General features: G+C 46.4%; 1 protein-coding gene across 1 annotated transcript in view; it reads right to left on the bottom strand.

Annotated features, from left to right (window-relative positions):
* The window catches only part of MCPH1 (microcephalin 1), a 1,506,891-nt gene that overhangs the window by 983,745 nt on the left and 505,379 nt on the right, over positions 1-17,767 (bottom strand). The gene's annotated exons all lie outside the window — the stretch shown is intronic.

Raw genomic sequence — 17,767 nt, 5'->3', positions numbered from 1 at the left:
GCGCAGGGGGTATAATGGCTTAGTGTCCCTGCCTGCTCCCGGGGCAAGCAGACTGGGAGGAAAAGGTCCATCTGGAACGGGCTGAGAGGCATGTACGTACTCGGCCGGTGGGCAGGCCCGGGTGCTGCCTTCCCCTGTCTCAGCATCGCCGGACCTCACGGAGGTCTAACTGAGCAAACTTGGAGAAAAAGGACCATCGGGAAGGGGTTGAGAGGCAGGTGCGAAATCAGGCCCCTGGGTGGCCTGGCGGGGGGCCCGGGTGCTGCCTTCCCCCGTCTCAGCATCGCCGGACCTCATGGAGGTCTAACTGAGCAAACTCTGAGAAAAACGACCATTGGGAAGAGGCTGAGAGGCAGGTGTGTACCTGGGCCCCTGGGGACCTAGGCGGGGTGGGCTCAGGTGCTGCCTTCCCCCCGTTGCAGCTTCGCCGGACCTCACGGAAGTCTAACTGAGCAAACTCGGAGAAAAAGGACCAATGAGAAGGGGCTGAGAGGCAGGTGTGTACCCGTGCTCCTGGGAGCCCTGGTGGGCGGGCGTGGGTGCTGCCTTCCCTGTCTCAGCATCGCCGGACCTCACAGAGGTCTAACTGAGCAAACTCAGAGAAAAAGGACCATAGGCAAGGGGCTGGGAGGCAGGTGCGTACCTGGGCCCCTGGGGGCCCCGTGCTGCTTTCCCCCGTATCAGCATCGCCGTCCCTCATGGAGGTCTGACTGAGGAAATTCAAAGAAAAAGGACCATCGGGAAGGGGCTGAGAGGCAGGCGCGTGCCCGGGTCCCTGGGGCCCCCAGAGGGCAGGCCCGGGTGCTGCCTTCCTCCGTCTCAGCATCACCGGACCTCACGGAGGTCTAACTGAGCAAACTGGGAGAATGATTACCATTGCGAAGGGGCTAAGATTCAAGTGCATACCCAGGCCATGGGGGCGCCTGTGGGCGGGCCCGGGGGCTGCCTTCCCCGTCTCAGCATCACCGGACCTCAAGGAGGTCGGCCTGAGCAAACTCAGAGAAAAAGGACCATCGTCAAGGGGCTGAGAGGCTGGTGTGTACCCAGGCTCCTGGGGGCCCAGGTGGGCAGGCCCGGGTTCTGCCTTCCCCTATTTCAGAATTGTCGGACCTCAAGGAGGTCTGACTGACCCTCTCCCTATTAATCCCCCTTTCTTGTAATCTGTGCACATGAGGTGACAGAGGGGATCTAAGGCGCGAAAGTACCCAACCTCCTGTAGCCCTCGCTGGGATCGGGGAGGCAAATGAGCCCTCATCGGGACTTCCAGGGAAGCCCAGCCATCTGGTCACCCCATTGGAAAGCATTGCATGTGACCAGATGGCCGAGGGGTGAAGTGCGACCAGATGGCCGGGACCGAAAGGACTCCAATCTGCCCTCCCGAGCCTTCACGTAGTGTTCCCGCCTGCCCACGCAAGGCTCAGGGGCTACGCTTCCCGGGGGTCGGGCACCCCGGCTGGGCCTTAATCCCGAGGGAGGACCACCGGAGCTCTAGGACCCAGACACCAGGGTAAGACTGCCCGGGAACCATGGAGCCCGTCCCGGGCACTTTGCCACACCTTGGGCCGGAGGAGAGAGCCCCAGGTGCCTTGGGGAGGTGTTGTCCGGGCATAGCCTATCTGGTCCTCGGCAGAGAACTGCCAGCCCACAAGGGGTGTCCCAGCATACCTTGTCCCTAGTAATCCGGAGTAAGGCTACCCCTCTTTCTGGGAACCCGTGCACACCGCGAGGCTCAGGGAATCCTAGGCACGAATGTGCCCGACCTGGGGGAGCCCTGGCTGGGATCCGGGAAGCAAATGAGCCCTCATCGGGACTTCCAGGCCGGCAAGGCCATCTGGTCGCCCCATTGGAAAGCATTGCGTGCAACCAGATGGCTGAGTTGCGTCCAGATGGCCGGGACCGAAAGCACTTCATTCTGCCCACACCGAGCCTTCGCGGTGGGGTTCCTGCCTGCCCACACAGGGCTCGGGGGCTCCGCTTCCAGGGGGCTTGGGGACCCTGGCAGGGCCTCAAGCCCGGGGGGAGGACCCCGGGCTCTAGGGCCCGGACTGCCCAGGAACCATGGAGCCCGTTCCGGGCACTTTGCCACGCCGTGGGCTGGAGGAGGGAGCCCTGGACACCTAGGGAGGTGTTGTCCGGGCATAGCCCATCTGGTCCCCGGCAGAGTATCGCCAGCCCGGTGTTTCATGTCGATTTAGATTCCGTATGCATTTCCCGATTCATGCCCTTATATAATTATAATTCACATTACCCTTATATAGGCGTAGAAATCCAGTCCTTATTTAGGCATGGTCCATGCTACCCAAACACAGGCATGGCTACTTCCATCGGTTAATCTACGTCACAATGAGTTCTTGGAAAACCAGACTCTTAAGCTGTTAGGGACTTCCCCTTGCTTGGATACTGATTTCTCCAAGAACTCATTCATTATGCATGAACATCTATTCCTTAGGGGTTCATTCATGACGTTCAAATGCCCAACTTGTACGTCAATACTGGCATTCCTAAACACCTTCAAGGTATAAATATACCTTCACTTGCTATGGCAAAGCACGGTGTGGTTCGGTGCAGTTTGACTACCTACTTACAAGATGCAGCTCATAACAGCATGTACCGAAGGAAGCCACCTCCCCAGCTGACGCACTGACTAGACGCTGTCATCCTCCTGCAGAGAATCCAGCTCCAGCGGTTCTGATTCCCCTTGTGGTGTGTTAGGAGATCGAGTCCAGGGAAAGAGAAACCAAACTCTCTCATTCTAAGGTATGGAGCTGATTAGAACCTAGAGAAACCTTTGGCAATTTTTGGCAGAATTAAACTATAGCTAAAACAGCACCTACTTCTTTCCTCGTACTAGACCTAGGTTAGGTACACTGGAGAAGGCGTATTTTAGAAGCACCAGTTGAGTATTTTAGCCTGTGTTATTTATGTATGTATTTTTATATATGTCATAGCAACAGACAATGCTATTACAGTATTATTATTTCATATTACTGTTTACGCTGTACGTATTATATTTTGCATTCTGTCTAACGATAGTAGCAGTTCATATCTCTTGCATAAGAAACAAGACTGTTCAATAAACCCTTTTTATTAAAAAGCCTGTCTCTCTATTTCTATGCAACTCTGTAGAAACGAAGCATGCACGATTGACTGAATAATATAGTTATCTATGGTTTCCACGACTTTGAAGATACTGTTCCGGTTCTAGGGAAAAGACACTGATACACGTTCCTCTTATACCTTTCAGACTTCAATACAGAACCCCGAAAGAAGAGGACGGTCAGACAACAAGGAAGAATGCATGAATTCCAAAGACGATCAACACGTTCTGAAGAATAAAAAAACCTCAATTCACCAAAAAGAAGGTAGAAGGTCTAAATATCAGACATGCCGAGGATGTTGAGGACACAGCTCGAGAATGGAGAATGGGCTCAGACAATGTTGGACAGCGCAGCAGAAGTCACAATAGCTCACCAGAACCTGAAGGGTCTTCTGGAGACAGTGGACTTGAATAAAGACATTCAAGTTGAAACTGCAGATACCAGGCTTAGTTCTCCATACAGGTTATATGAAATAACACTCCGGATGGAGGGAGACATACCAAGAAAAGTAAAAGCACTCTTTTAGGAGCGACTTTCTAAGGGTTATGACATTCTTCTAGCTAAACAAGACTGGCCACCAGAGTTTGTCAGGGAGTGCCCACATGGCGAAGACATCATTATGCCAGCCTTCTCTAACAATATTCCAATACATTTAAAATATATCTATGCCAGGAAATGGGCAGTCGCCCAAGCTCCTGCATTATACAAAACTCATGTAGGATGGGATGAGGATTCCCCTTACCATAAAATCTGGTTAAAAAAATCAACCAACTGCACAAAGGCAGTACCCTGTTAAGCAAGAAGCTAAAAAACAGGTCAGGGCGATCTTAGATCAACTTGAATATCAAGGGGTGATTGAAACATGCAACCACATCCTTTGTTTCCTGTCTCCAAACCGGACAATACATATTGCCTAGTATTGGATTACAGACATCTAAACTCTTGTTGCTAAATATTTGCTGTGCAAAATGCACACCTTAAGGCATTAATGAATAACTTTGTGCGTAAAAAAAATAAAACCACATTAGACATTTCAAATGGTTTCTTCTGTCAAAACATTGCACCAGAAAGTAGGTATTTGACCACTTTCTCAATATTGGGGACACACCGTCACTTCCTCAAGGATTCAATAGTCCTGGGTTATTCTCAGCAAGGGTAACAGAGTTACTACAAACTTACGATGACGAGGCATTGTCATATGTTGATGACATCTATCTAACAGACGATGGCTTGAATAGGCACTGGAACAGGGTGAACACCATTATACTGGGCTTCGCCTCTGAAGGGTACAAATTTATTTTTAAGAAATCAAGAATTGCCCACCTCAACGTCCTTTTCCTAGGATATGAATTATCAAGTGAAGGTAAAAGCCTGGCAGCCAACTTTTTAGAAAAGTGTGTGCTGCTCCAACCTCCAAAAACGCTGAAAAACTTAGTCAATTCTAGGATTACTGAATTTCGGAAGAACTTACACTCTAAATTACGCAGAAAGGGTAAAACCTCTCTACGAATTAATCAACAAAACATTTACAAACAAGCGTAAACGTATGCAACTTAGTGATCCGAATAATTCCAGGTCAATGCGGATTCACCTACTTTACTTTTAATGAAGGTGAAAAAGTACCAATTGCATACAAATCACATTTGTACACACAAGCAGAAATGAAATTCACTTCTACAGAAAAAAGTCTGACAGCTGTTCAAACCGCTGTAGCAAAAGAGAGAGCCATAGCACAGGGAAAACGCATTATGGTCGTAACACCTGTACCTGCCTTAGAGGCAGTGACAAAAGCGAGCATTCTGAATGCTAAAGCTTTACATCTGAAATGGATACAATGGGTTAATTATCTTGCTACAACTGATGTTGAATACGTTTTTGATCCTTATTTGAAAACACAAGCATTTCTACAATACGAACAAGAATGTCCTCTGCCTACTAAAATTCTGCCTCTAGAGGAGTATAAATGTATCATTTATACTGACGGATCCAGCACAATGCGCTACGGGGGTAAACAAGCTTACACTGCTGCATGCGTAATCGTTAAAGGTATGCCCGATGGCAAATTCAGACCCATGGTCTCAAAAACTCAATCTCTAGGAGATTGTACAGCTCAGCGAGCTGAACTACAAGCATTCAAAATCACACTGGAAAATACGGATCGCGAATTCCCCACACTCATAGTGTGCGATTCTTTCTATTGTGTCCAATCCTACAATTAATATTTACAGAATTGGCTTCAAAACGGTTTCAAAGATGCAAAAGGTGTCACGATCAACCATAAAACGCTTTGAGAACAAGTAGTTCAGTTACAAGGACTACAAAACACTCATGTGATACAGACAGTGAGTCATCAATGTGATGGCGTTCACGTTGAAGGGAATTCATTGGCTGATGAAGCCGCGGAGGCAGCTGTGCAAACGGCTAACGTAGCTGAAATTACTCGTTCAAAAATGAAAATAGACAGTGAAATAATACTAGCTGTCAATGCTATAAGCAAAGGCGGCAGTATTACCTAATGAATTTCCACTCAAATACTCATTATATAATTGATGCAAACAGCGTTCCTTTTCCTCGACTCGCTGGAGTGTGGGATACAGTCATTCCAAACAGGAAACGTAGAGTAGCTTTGATATACGAAGCATATTTGGGAGAGGTTCTGATACATCACGGGATCTCTAAAACGATATTAACTGTAAAAGAGACGTACTGGTGGTGAGGAATGAATGCGCACATTCATATGTTTGTCATTGACTGCATAGACGGCAATAGAGATCGCAGCACAGAACGCTGCCAGATACCGGACTATAGCATAGCCAACCCAGTACAGACACTATTGTTAGACAGCATTAGATTATCTACATGCAGGCGTCCCTGTGGACAAATGCAATCCCATATAAACTAAGACTAGGTTCATTTGGATGTGGCCTCAGCACACGGCTGACGCTCGAACTATTATAAAAGATTTGCGAGTATTTATCGTCACATACGCAATCGGCATGCTACATTCTGACCAGGGTCCTGTGTTTAGCTCTCCAGCTTACAAAGAGGCCATGGCCAATTTGGGCGTTGCATTGTGGTATTCTAGTCCATTCCATCCTGGGGGAAATTTGGTTGTGGAGAAAAAAAACGGGACATAAAGCAATCTATAACATATAGGGTATTAGGTTTGGGTGACGGTTGGGTCAAACATCTAATAAATGTCCAACATAGTCTTAATAGCTTGCCAAGAAGTTCTCTAGGGGGTATCACTCTATATGAAGTCCTTTTTGGGACAAGAATGTTGGTCCCGGACTTTATTTGTCACACATCAGTGGGGGAACAAAAAACATTTGATATTTAAGATCGTTTGGCTGTTTTAGAGGTCTTAAATGAACTCAGAATGAAGCAAAGCAATGTGTTCCTGAAGCCAACCACCCTTGGGGGAAAAACAACTGTCTCAGCAAGGCCTGTCTGGATCCCAAAGCTTGGTGATCTAGTCAGAGAAAAGATCGCGCAAAAGAAGAATTTGGGCCTTCTTACAGACAACCAGTACCTGTCCTAGCAATCCACGCATCAAGAACAGTCTTACATCCGCCCCTTGCTGGTAAAAAGGAGAACAGGTTTGTGTCCATCGACCTGATAAAACCACACTATGTGGCCAATACTAAGCAGTAGACCAAGTAGACTCCGCCAATGTAGCAGACGCACACCGCTAACTACAATCCAAGAGGGTCAAACTGAGAGACTCATCACCTTTGAGGAATCTGCAGGACTATGCAACAAAGCTATGGAACTTGTACTTCTTGAGACCCTAATAACAGTTCACCAAGAAACATCTGTCTACAACGAAGTAGCACCTGTCTGCAATGAAATAACAAGTGATCAAGTGGTTCGAGCGATTTCAAAGAAACCTGATGCAATCCCAACAATTGACAGAACTGCCTCTGGCTATTTCGTTAACTTTGACACGTTTTCTGAGGATCCCAGTGAACCTGAAATGAAGCCAGCAAAAAGAACTTTCAAAGAACAAGCAACTGACTTTTTGGATTGAACTTTGGATTGTGTTGGGAATATTTTTTCTTCTACTTTGGTTGACTCTGGTAATAACTCTGGGTATGCTGATAAATGGAGGATATTTCAAAATAGACACAGCAAGTAAGAACGTTAACTTACTCCTGAAGCCACACAAATCATCGCATCATGAACAAAGAGACTTATCAGTAAACATCACAGCCGTTCCTATACCAGATGGTATAGCTTGGGACAAAACAGAATATGACATTTTTGGCCCATCGGAGCTGTTGAAGATTCCACACTTATTCAAGATTTCATTAAGTGACTCTGTTTCATCTAGTACCTTTTCTGATGATTGGGACTTTGAGACTGTTAATAATATGATGTCAGATCTGGAAATGTCTTCAGTATTCACAAATCATGAACATTTAGAAGGTTCATCAGACAATGAACAAATGTATTGTTATAATCATTGTGGTCATCATTTCTTGCACAAATCTGCAAATCCTAGAAATGTATTAATGTATAACAAATGGGAACATTGTCCTACGCCACCAAAAGGTAGCTAAAAAACTTTTGCTATGAAATTTCCATACTTCTCAGGGTTCAATGTATCCAATGCTGAATCGTTTTACTTTAAAAATGTAAACAAAACAGGAATGAAAAGTATGTTGACAAATACAAAAGATTTATTCTGCAGCCTTTTATGCCCAACTGTCTAAACTAGGTTTCGACTTTTGGAAAGGCAACATAGAGACAAAAACTGTCTGTGGTACAAAAGATTGGCAGGTATAGGGGGTAGAAGGTATCTTTAGAGCCTGTATCATCCCTGAGCAAATTATGTTTTTGAATGACACTGTCCAACAGACATCTTGCCTTGGGTTAGCCAAGATCAAAGACATGAACAATCAGACCATACCTACACCTACATCTGATAGAGATAACACTTCAGAGGGGGAGGTTGCAGTACATACTATTTTGCATCACAACTGAACAGATTCAGATTTGAATAAATGGTTGATCTGGCCCACAGACACAAACAACTGTCAAGAAAGATCCCTTAACAAAACATAGGGTTTCACATTTAATAGGCCAGACCCAAGAAATGTTCAAAAACAGCAACCTGGGATAGTAACAACATACAGCGTAGGGAAGCTCTGCCTTGATTGGCTCCAAAGATCTACACTTAAGGATGTAAAACAACACTTCTCTTTACTTAAAGATGGCGCCGATCTAAGGGAATTCTTGCTAGGACCAAGAAAACCCTGTCAAAAACGTTTTATATATGCCGGTATATATGCTGCATATAATGAAATATGGAAGATTACGCAATCAGAGACTGCAGAACGAATATGAGAAATTGATTGTATTATTGTAGAGAAATCTCTCTCTGTGGTTGATAATGGGTCAACGACTCTGTCCTCCAGGATATATTCATTGGACAGCATAGTGTCTTCTGCCATAGACATCATGGAACAGGACTTTGTCATGTTGCAACATGGTCAGTCGCAATTACGTTCTATCATGCTATTAAGCTGGGCGTTGCAAAACTTTCGTTCAGGCTATGTGCCTTGGCGTTTAAACAATACTACGTCACTGTTTTCAGAATTCAATCTCACTGATAAACAGATCCAATTGGCGCAAAGGGGAGCAGAATGTATGATGCCGAGCATTGAAAAACTGGAAAGAATGCCGTTCACAGTAGCGGAGAAACCAGCTACTGAATGGATAATACATGGAACAATCACTCTGCCTGTTACAATTTTCCATTTTCAGTATTGCCTAAAACACATATCAGTAGGCACATATGAAAGGTTGGGTAAAGAATACATCAAGACATCTGGAATTTACCATACACACACGGATGTTGGAGTGGGGGACGTGAAGTGTTTCTTAGCGATTAAAAACTGTGAAAACGCACTAAGCGGTTATGTTCTTTGTCCGGGTATTAAATTACACGGGGCCTGCGATGGTTCCTCTAACAACTTATCCTGTCACCTGCAAGGTTCACCAGCCGCAGTGATTGACCCAATTTTTGGACAACTTTCAAATGGAAGTTACCTCATGTTGAACGATCACAGCTGCTGTGGCATGTTGCCAGGTATATCATATCTAGTAACTGTGTCAGCCAGGGTCAAATGCTGTATGCAAGTATTGTTTCCAAAAACCAAGACAGCCAGGGAGTCCCCACTATGGCCTTCACTGATCATCTCTTCTATACAAATTAATATTCTAAACAGAATGAAAGCCCTTCCTTTGCAAAAACATTGCAAGGACTTCTGCCGAGATACACGCCCTTTTGAATACAAACTGCCCTATACATTTCTCAGAAAGTTTAAGGTGTATCTTAAACATGTCTGATTGGAGCGGTATTGGTAATGTATTTAAGACTATTAGCACCTTTTCAAGCAGTCCTAGTAATATTTCCAAACTTTGTGCACTCTGTGTTTGGCGGATTGCCCCTCCTTTTGGGACTCATTGCAGGGATACTATTTTTGCTCCTACTGCTGCGATATGGCAAGCCAAATCACCAGCGACACCCAGTTCTCCATGGAGACAACTCTACTGGTTTTGAAGTGTTGTGAGCCCATCATCCAAATTGTGGGACTACCTCGTCTACGAGAATTAAATATCATATGGTTTCTGTCATTCAGAACAATTTGGCAAGATTGCATCTTACCTGTTCTACGCTGCCTGCTATGCGGAGAAGAATATGTGTTAGACACATGTCTCATCACTCCCATCAGTCATGCCAACGGATGTTGATACTTTGCTTGAAGTGGTAACGGCCCATGCTCTTTGTTGTCTCCAGCGGCTATCAATTCTGATGACGGCATTCATTGGGATCTCACAGACGCAAATTGCAACTGCTGCGGTACGAGAGGAAACTACAGGCACGAAAGTACCATCAAATGTGAACATTGCTAATGTGACCAATGCTGACGGCGATGCTTCACATCTATGTGCGGTTAATCTTCTAAATGAGGTAATCCAACTTTCACCTACAATGGTAGATGACTTTTTGTCAACAGACATAGAAGATTTCATGTTTTCTCCAAGCCCTAACATTGACTTTTGATTTTGGCACACAGTGTTCTGAGAGACTTTGAATTTGACCTTCATTTTTCAAACAAGGTACTATCTTTGGAAGTTTTTTTCCTACAATTAATTTATTTTTCCAAATTTGTATTTTTCATTTTTGGGCTCTAGTAATCTGCTTAAAGTAGAACTATTCATAGAGAACAAGAATTCTTTGAAAAACTTCCAGAGACAATATATGACTTGTCCACATACAAATAGTTTTATGTAATCTGACATGGCAATTTCATAAAAGTATATTTTTATGATTCATTCATTTAGCATTCAAATGTCAAAGTATATGCTCAGAATGGAACATTGCTTTAATGTATACAGCACCAATGCAATAATTTAAATACATTTTTTACAATGTATTTGAAACATGCTTTCAGCACTTCATGTGTAGATATATTTTAGATATGTTATCATGTTTAGAACTTAGTAATGTCGTACATAAGTAAATGGAGTGGGTGTTGTATGTCGATTTAGATTCCGTGCACTTTTACTGATTCATGCCCTTATATAGTTATACTTCACATTACCCTTATATAGGCATAGAAATCCAGTCCTTATTTAGGCATAGCTCCATGCTACCCAAATACAGGCATGGCTTTTTCCATCCGTTAATCTACGTCACAACGAGTTTTTGGAAAACCAGACTCTTAAGCTGTTAGGGACTTCCCCCTTGCTTGGATATTGATTTCTCCAAGAACTCATTTATTATGCATGAACATCTATTCCTTAGGGGTTCATTCATGGCGTTCATATGCCCGACTTCTACATCAATATTGGCATTCCTAAAAGCCTTAAAGGTATAAATATACCTTCACTTGCTATGGCAAAGCACAGTGTGGTTTGGTGCAGTTCAACTACCTACTTGCATGACACAGCTCGCCACAGCAAGTACCGAAGGAAGCCACCTCCCCAGCAGACACACTAACTAGACGCTGCCATCCTCCTACCGAGAATCCAGCTCCAGTGTTTCTGACTCTCCTTGCGGGGTGTTGGACGATCGAGTCCAGGGAAAGAGATATCAACGTCTCTCATTCTAGGGTATGAAGCTGATTAGAACCTAGAGAAACCTTTGGCAATTCTTGGCAGAACTAAATTATAGCTAAAACAGCACCTACTTCTTCCCTCGGACTAGACCTAGGTTAGGTACATTGGCTAGGCGCATTTTAGAAGCACCAGTTGAGTATTTTAGCCTGTGTTATTTATGAATGTATTTTTATATCTGTCATAGCAACAGACAATGCTATTACAGTATTATTTTATATTACTGTTTACGCTGTATGCATTATATTTCCCATTCTGTCAAACGATTGTAGCAGTTCATATCTCTTGCATGAGAAACAAGACTGTTCAATAAACCCTTTTAATTGCAACGCCTGTCTCTATTTCTATGCAACTCTGTAGAAACAAAGCACGCACGATTGACTGAGTGAAATAGTTATCTATTGTTTCCACGACTCTGAAGATATTATTCTGGTTCTAGGGGAAAGAAAGTTGTCATGTTTATGCGGTTGTCAGAGACTAATCCCTTCTTGTTTATTCGAGAAAGTTTCTAGTGACCTCCGAGTTAGCTTGCACACACACAATTAAATGTAATATACTCGATAGAGACATACTGACCTCAGTCCTAAATCAAATTTATAGTGTATATTAATCCAATGCGCAGAGCCTATTGGGAATATAGGAACTACACTACATCGGGAGGGGTGTCCAGGCATACCCTGCCCCTAGTAATCCGGAGGAAGGCTACCCTTCTTTCTGGTAACCAGTGGGCACCAGAAGGCTTAGGAGACCCTAGGTGGGAACGTGCCCGACCTCCTGGAACCCTGGCTGGGATCCGGGAGGCAAATGAGCCCTCATCAGGACTTACAGGGCAGCACAGGCATTTGGTTGCCCCATTAGAAAGCATTGCGTGCGACCAGAAGGCCGAGGGGAGAGATGCGACCAGATGGCCAGGACCGAGATGACTCCCATCTACCCACCCCGAGCCTTTGCGGTAGGGTTCCCGTCTGCCCACGCAGGGCTCAGGGACTCCGCTTCCCGGGGGCTCAGGGACCCCGGCTGGGCCAAAGGCAAGCCGAGGACCACCGGAGCGCAATTGGCCCGGACGCCCTGGTGCCCAGGAACCATGGAGCCTGTCCCGGGCACTTTGCCACGTCGTGGGCCGAGGAGTGAGCCCTGGACGCCTAGGGAGAAGTATTCCAGGCGTAGGCCATCTGGTCCCCGGCAGAGAACCACCAGACCTGGGAGGGGTGTCCGGGCATTCCCTGCCCCTAGTAATCTGGAGGAAGGCTGCCCCTCTTTCTGGGAACCTGTGCGCACCGCGAGGCTCAGGGGACCCTAGGCGCGAATGTGCCCGACCTCCTGGAGCCCTGGCTTGTATCCGGGAGGCAAATGAGCCCTCGTCGGGACTTCCAGGCTGACCCAGCCATCTGGTCGCCCCATTGGAAATGCATTTTGTGTGACTAGATGGCTGAGGGTGAGGTGCGACCAGATGGCCAGAACCAAAATAACGCCAATCTGCCTGCCCCGAACCTTCGCGGGAGGGCTCCCGCCTGCGCTTGCAGGGCTCGGGGGCTGCAGGGCTCCAGGGCTCCAGGGCTCAGAGACCCCACGCTGGGCCTCAGGCATGGGTAGGCCCGCAGGCGCTCCTGAGGCCCAGCGGCCGGGGATGACTGCCCGGGACCCATGGAGCCTTGCAGGTCTCAGGGGCTCTGCACCAGGGGACCTTGTCCCGGGCAGATGGACACTTGGCAGGCTGAAGGACAGGGGCTGCCAAACCCCTGGCCCTGACCAAAACCCAGGTCCCGGGGCCGGTCCCTACTTCTCAACCCAGTCAGGCCAGGGAGATCGGGGAGCCTGCCCAGGCACGAGGACCCTCAGGACGCGCGCTCGTTTTCTACACATTTTTTCCAAAATTCTGAGTAGTGGTGCTATGCCAACTACGCCCAGCCCTACAGATAGTACCATCAATACAGGCTAATGAGTTAAGTTCATCTGACATTTATTAACGTGTGTTCGATGGTCCAGAACCATATGGCATATTGAAGCAGGAAACACCACTGTGCTAGAACTGCACTGCCGAAGCACACAGGTGAGAGCAATATGGAGAGGGGATGGGGTGAGCTGAGTAACACATGGAAAGAGAGATAGCAACACAGAGCACCAGGGGAGTGAAAGGGACGAGGGACTAGCGCAAACCAGAGCACAGGTGGTGGGAAAACATGAGAGAGACCGCTAGACAATTTGTATATTCTCATGGAGTTACCTAAAGAGAGCAGTGGAAGGACACAAGTAAAAAGGTTATGCTCTGGGGTGGGGGGAATACAAGGTGGGAAGGCTTGAAGTCCACAGTAATTTTTTGGTAAGCTGACAGTTTGCTGTCTGGTAAGAGCAGCTCTAAAAACAGCAAAGAAGAACCCAAAAGCAGCTTCTCATATTTGGGCATGTAAACTATTTAACTCAATCACATTTAATTTCAGTCATGGGGCAAACCAAATTGAATAACCTGTTTGGTAAGCAAATCTCTAAGGTGGAATTCTTGGGTTTCTTTGTTTCCGCAGGGGGGATTCAACTGGATCCAAAAAAGATTGCGTCAATTATCACTTGGCCTATACCATCCAATGTAAAAGACATACAGGTGCTCTTGGATTTTGCCAATTTTTATAGGCGTTTTATTTCGGATTTTTCTGATGTGGTTGCGCCTATGACAAGGTTGTTGAAAAAAGGGGTTCCTTTTGTCTGGTCAGCTGAAGCACAAGCTGCTTTCCAGTAGTTGATTGGGAAGTTTACAACTGCACCTGTGTTGGTGCATCCTGATCCTGCCCTGCCGTTCTTTGTAGAGACAGATGCTTCGCTATGTGCAGTAGGAAGGGTGCTGTCACAGAGAGACATCGAGACTGGTTTCATGCACCCAATAGCATTCTTTTCAAAGACCTTGTTGCCGGTTGAATACAACTACACAGTAGCAGAAAGGGAGTTATTAGCCATCAAGCTGTCTTTTGAGGATTGGAGGCATTATCTGTTGGGGGCCCGACATCCAGTAACTATTTATACCGACAATAAGAATCTGGAGTTCTTCCGTTCCGCCAGAGCTCTGACACCACGACAGATGCGGTGGGTCCTCTTTTTTAACGAATATGATTTCGTTATTACCTACAGACCAGCAGCTCAACAGGTCAAATCAGATGCCCTATCTCGCATTCATGTAGATCCCAGGAAGGTAGGGCCTATAAAAGACATAAGGCCTATGATTGTAGGTGAACGGATTATAGGAGTAGCTTCCGTAGATGAGTTCACATCCTCAATCAAAGATAGATTGAGAGAGATTGATATGGTTCCTTGGCTAGCGCAACCACAGTATCTGGTTCAGGATGGGTTATTGTACCATGAAGGTCGTTTGTTTATTCCCCCTGAGTTGAGAGAATCAGTTTTGCAGTGGTGTCATTCGTCGGCATTGGTGGCACATCCTGGTACACAAAAAACTAAGGAACTGTGTTTGCGATGGTTTTGGTGGGACACGGTGACACGGGATATACAGGGTTTTGTAGCTTCTTGTCCTGTTTGTGCCATTAGTAAGCCCTCACATTGTAAACCTTCTGGCTTGCCGCAACCCTTAGTAGTTCCTCCGGCTCCTTGGCATACTATAAGTATGGACTTTGTGACTGACCTTCCATCTGGTTTCACAACTATTTTGGTGGTGGTGGACCTGTTCACCATGATGGTGCATTTTATCCCGTTATCTAAGATACCCACAGCACGGGATATGGCGACAGTGTTCATGACTTCAGTGGTGAGACTGCATGGGTTGCCCTCTGCGGTAGTATCGGACAGGGGCTCTCAGTTTGTGTCTCACTTTTGGACGGAACTATGTTCATTGTTAAAGATGGAAATAAGAATGTCTTCGGCTTATCATACTCAGTCTGATGGTCAGACTGAGCGCACTAATCAGACTATGGAGCAATATCTCAGATGTCTTGTGTCTTCTCTTTCTTGTGATTGGGTAACTGCTCTTCCTTTGGCGGAATTCGCATATAATAACAGCTCGCATTCCGCTTTGGGTATGACGCCCTTTTTTGTTCTATGGGTTATCACCCTAGGGCGTTAGCCATTCAGCCTACGGGGCATGTACCAGCCATAGACGATATGTGCAACACTTTGAGGGACTTATGGGACACTGCACGGGGTAGGTTACAGGAAGCTAAGGATGCCATGAAAGCACAGGCGGACAAACCTAGGACGCCGGTTCCTGCCTTTATGGTGGGTGATCAGGTGTGGTTGGCCACTCCGAATCTTAGGTTACAGGTTTCCCGGAAATTGCAGCCTCGTTTTGTGGGTCCTTTCTCTATCATCAAAGTGATCAACCCAGTGGCAATGAAGCTAGAGTTACCACAGGACTATAAGGTGCATCCTGTGTTTCATACATCTCTACTGAAACCCTATGTTAGATCCACACAGGTGGTGCCGCCTCCCCCTCCTTTGATGGTGGATGGTCAGGAAAAATTTGAGGTGAATGCAATCTTGGATTCGAGGTGTAGGAGGGGCAGGCTGTATTATCTGGTAGATTGGAAGGGATATGCCCGGAGGATCGGACCTGGGAACCAGTGGGTTGGGTACATGCTCGCAGGTTGGTTTGAATGTTTCATGTGCGTCATCCAACTAGGCCCCGTCCTGTAGGGAGGGTCTTTGGAGGGAGGTACTGTTGGGAATCAGGCTCAGTCCCCTTTTCATGACCATGTCCTTCCTTGTCATGTGACTTACCTTCCTCCAGTTGCGGCTTAAAAGCACTGAAGTCCTTCCTTTCTTTGCTTGGTTTCTTTTCCATGTCGGATTTCGCTCATTTTTCCGCTTCCTGTGGGTCCTGAATTGTTGTGGAATCAAGCTGGGTATTCTGTGCTAGTGCTCACGGGCTTGTGAGCATTTTTGCCTTCGTTAGGTTCCGCTATTGGCCTTCGCTAACCCCCCTTTTCCCTTTTCTTTCCTTTCCTTATCTCTGCCTCGCGGTATCCTGCCGTTTGTTAGACTTTTGCCGGTATCGAAGAAAGAAGCTGTCTCCCTTCGATCGGCATCACTTGGCATAGGATAGCTGCATTGTGATGGTGCACGAGCGGTGTGTATGATTGGCTGTCAGCATTTACTTCCTGGACTTTGTGCCTTCTCCTCATCTTTATGTGGATTTGGGCCCTTTAGCTTCCTGGTTGCTGTTCCGGTTTAGGTGTTGGTTACAAAGGAGAGTTGTATGCTCCTTCGTTATGTAAAAGATAAGTGGGTTTTTTTTAATGTCAGAATTATGACTTTTTCCCCCTACTGAAATGGGTGAGGAGTATTTTTCACATTATTATTTACTGCCTGGAACATCGTGAAAACCACAGAGTCAAGACGGAATACCTCACTTGAAGACAGCACCGCCTTTTATGAGCACGTAAGGAGGTCAATTATTGGTTGTTTGGATAGGGCATGGTCATGGGAAGGAGTGGGGTAGTATAAAGAAAGGATCTCTAGACTATATGTGTCTTTTGTTTAGGTGCACACGTAAGGTGAAGTCGGTTATCCCAGGAGGTCCCGAGCTATCCTTCAAGGGTCCAGTGGTTTCCTCTTCCATTTTTTATTTCTCTCCCACCCTCTCCCTGTGCTCTTGTGTTTGCACATTGTGTTTCTTTCAGTGTGCAGCATTTGGGTGCGGGTAGAGGACTGGACCATTCCTCGTTCCTGCAGTGTAACGGGCCTTGAGGTGGTGAAACCTGACAGCTGACCACTATTTATCCTGCCTTAGTCAAAGGGAAAAGTGACATGAACTGACCTTACAGAAGGAGCGGACTCCTATTGTGTACATAAGCATTTGACCCTGGTCGTGTGGTCCGTCCAACAGTCTCAAAACTAGCGTGACTGGTATTGTAGACTGGGAGCCAGTCATTGAACTCATTGAGGGGAACACAGCATTCATGGAGCAGGACTGAGAAGCTCCTGCTGTCATCACCATTGTCGCAGTTTTGGCACTTGCTCATGTGTGTACAATCAGACTGCCTAACTGAAAAAGGAATTGGCTTCCCCTGCGACATCTGTTTATTGACCATGATTATGATTGACTTTACTGAGGCATAACCAACCCATGCCCATGGCCAGACTGGCCAGCCGGGCAAGCGGGCAATGCTCTTGGAGGCTGGTGCCACAGGAGGCTGGATTTGACACGTCACTGGCTCTAGCACACATTAGCACATCTGCACAAGGGGGCTGAATTTATTATTTTTGCCAGGACTTTTTTGACTTTGCAGCACAGCCCGGCCCGTGACCGAGCAGTCCCTGCTGCGGAAGAAGAGTCCTGCAAACACGTGATGCCTACCGCAGGGTGCTTAATGTGCTGACTGCTTGAGTGGCTAGTCCGTCACTGACGCAGAGTGTGCCAAATGAAATACGCAGCTCTGAAGTGAAAGCGGCTACCTTAAGTCACTCTGTGCTTAAGCACTGATTGGCTGCTGTGACAATATAGCCCTTAGCACTAAATCAGACTTAGCTGTCCTTGCCATAAAGCATCTCAAAGCCATCAAAAGCCTCCTATTTCTGTATTTGGAAGGAGGGACTGTGACACC

Source organism: Lissotriton vulgaris, chromosome 6 (genome assembly GCF_964263255.1).
Source record: "Lissotriton vulgaris chromosome 6, aLisVul1.2, whole genome shotgun sequence".
Classification (NCBI taxonomy): Eukaryota; Metazoa; Chordata; class Amphibia; order Caudata; family Salamandridae; genus Lissotriton; species Lissotriton vulgaris.
The sequence above is the reverse complement of the archived record's forward strand: the minus strand, read 5'-3'. Positions and strand labels throughout refer to the sequence as shown.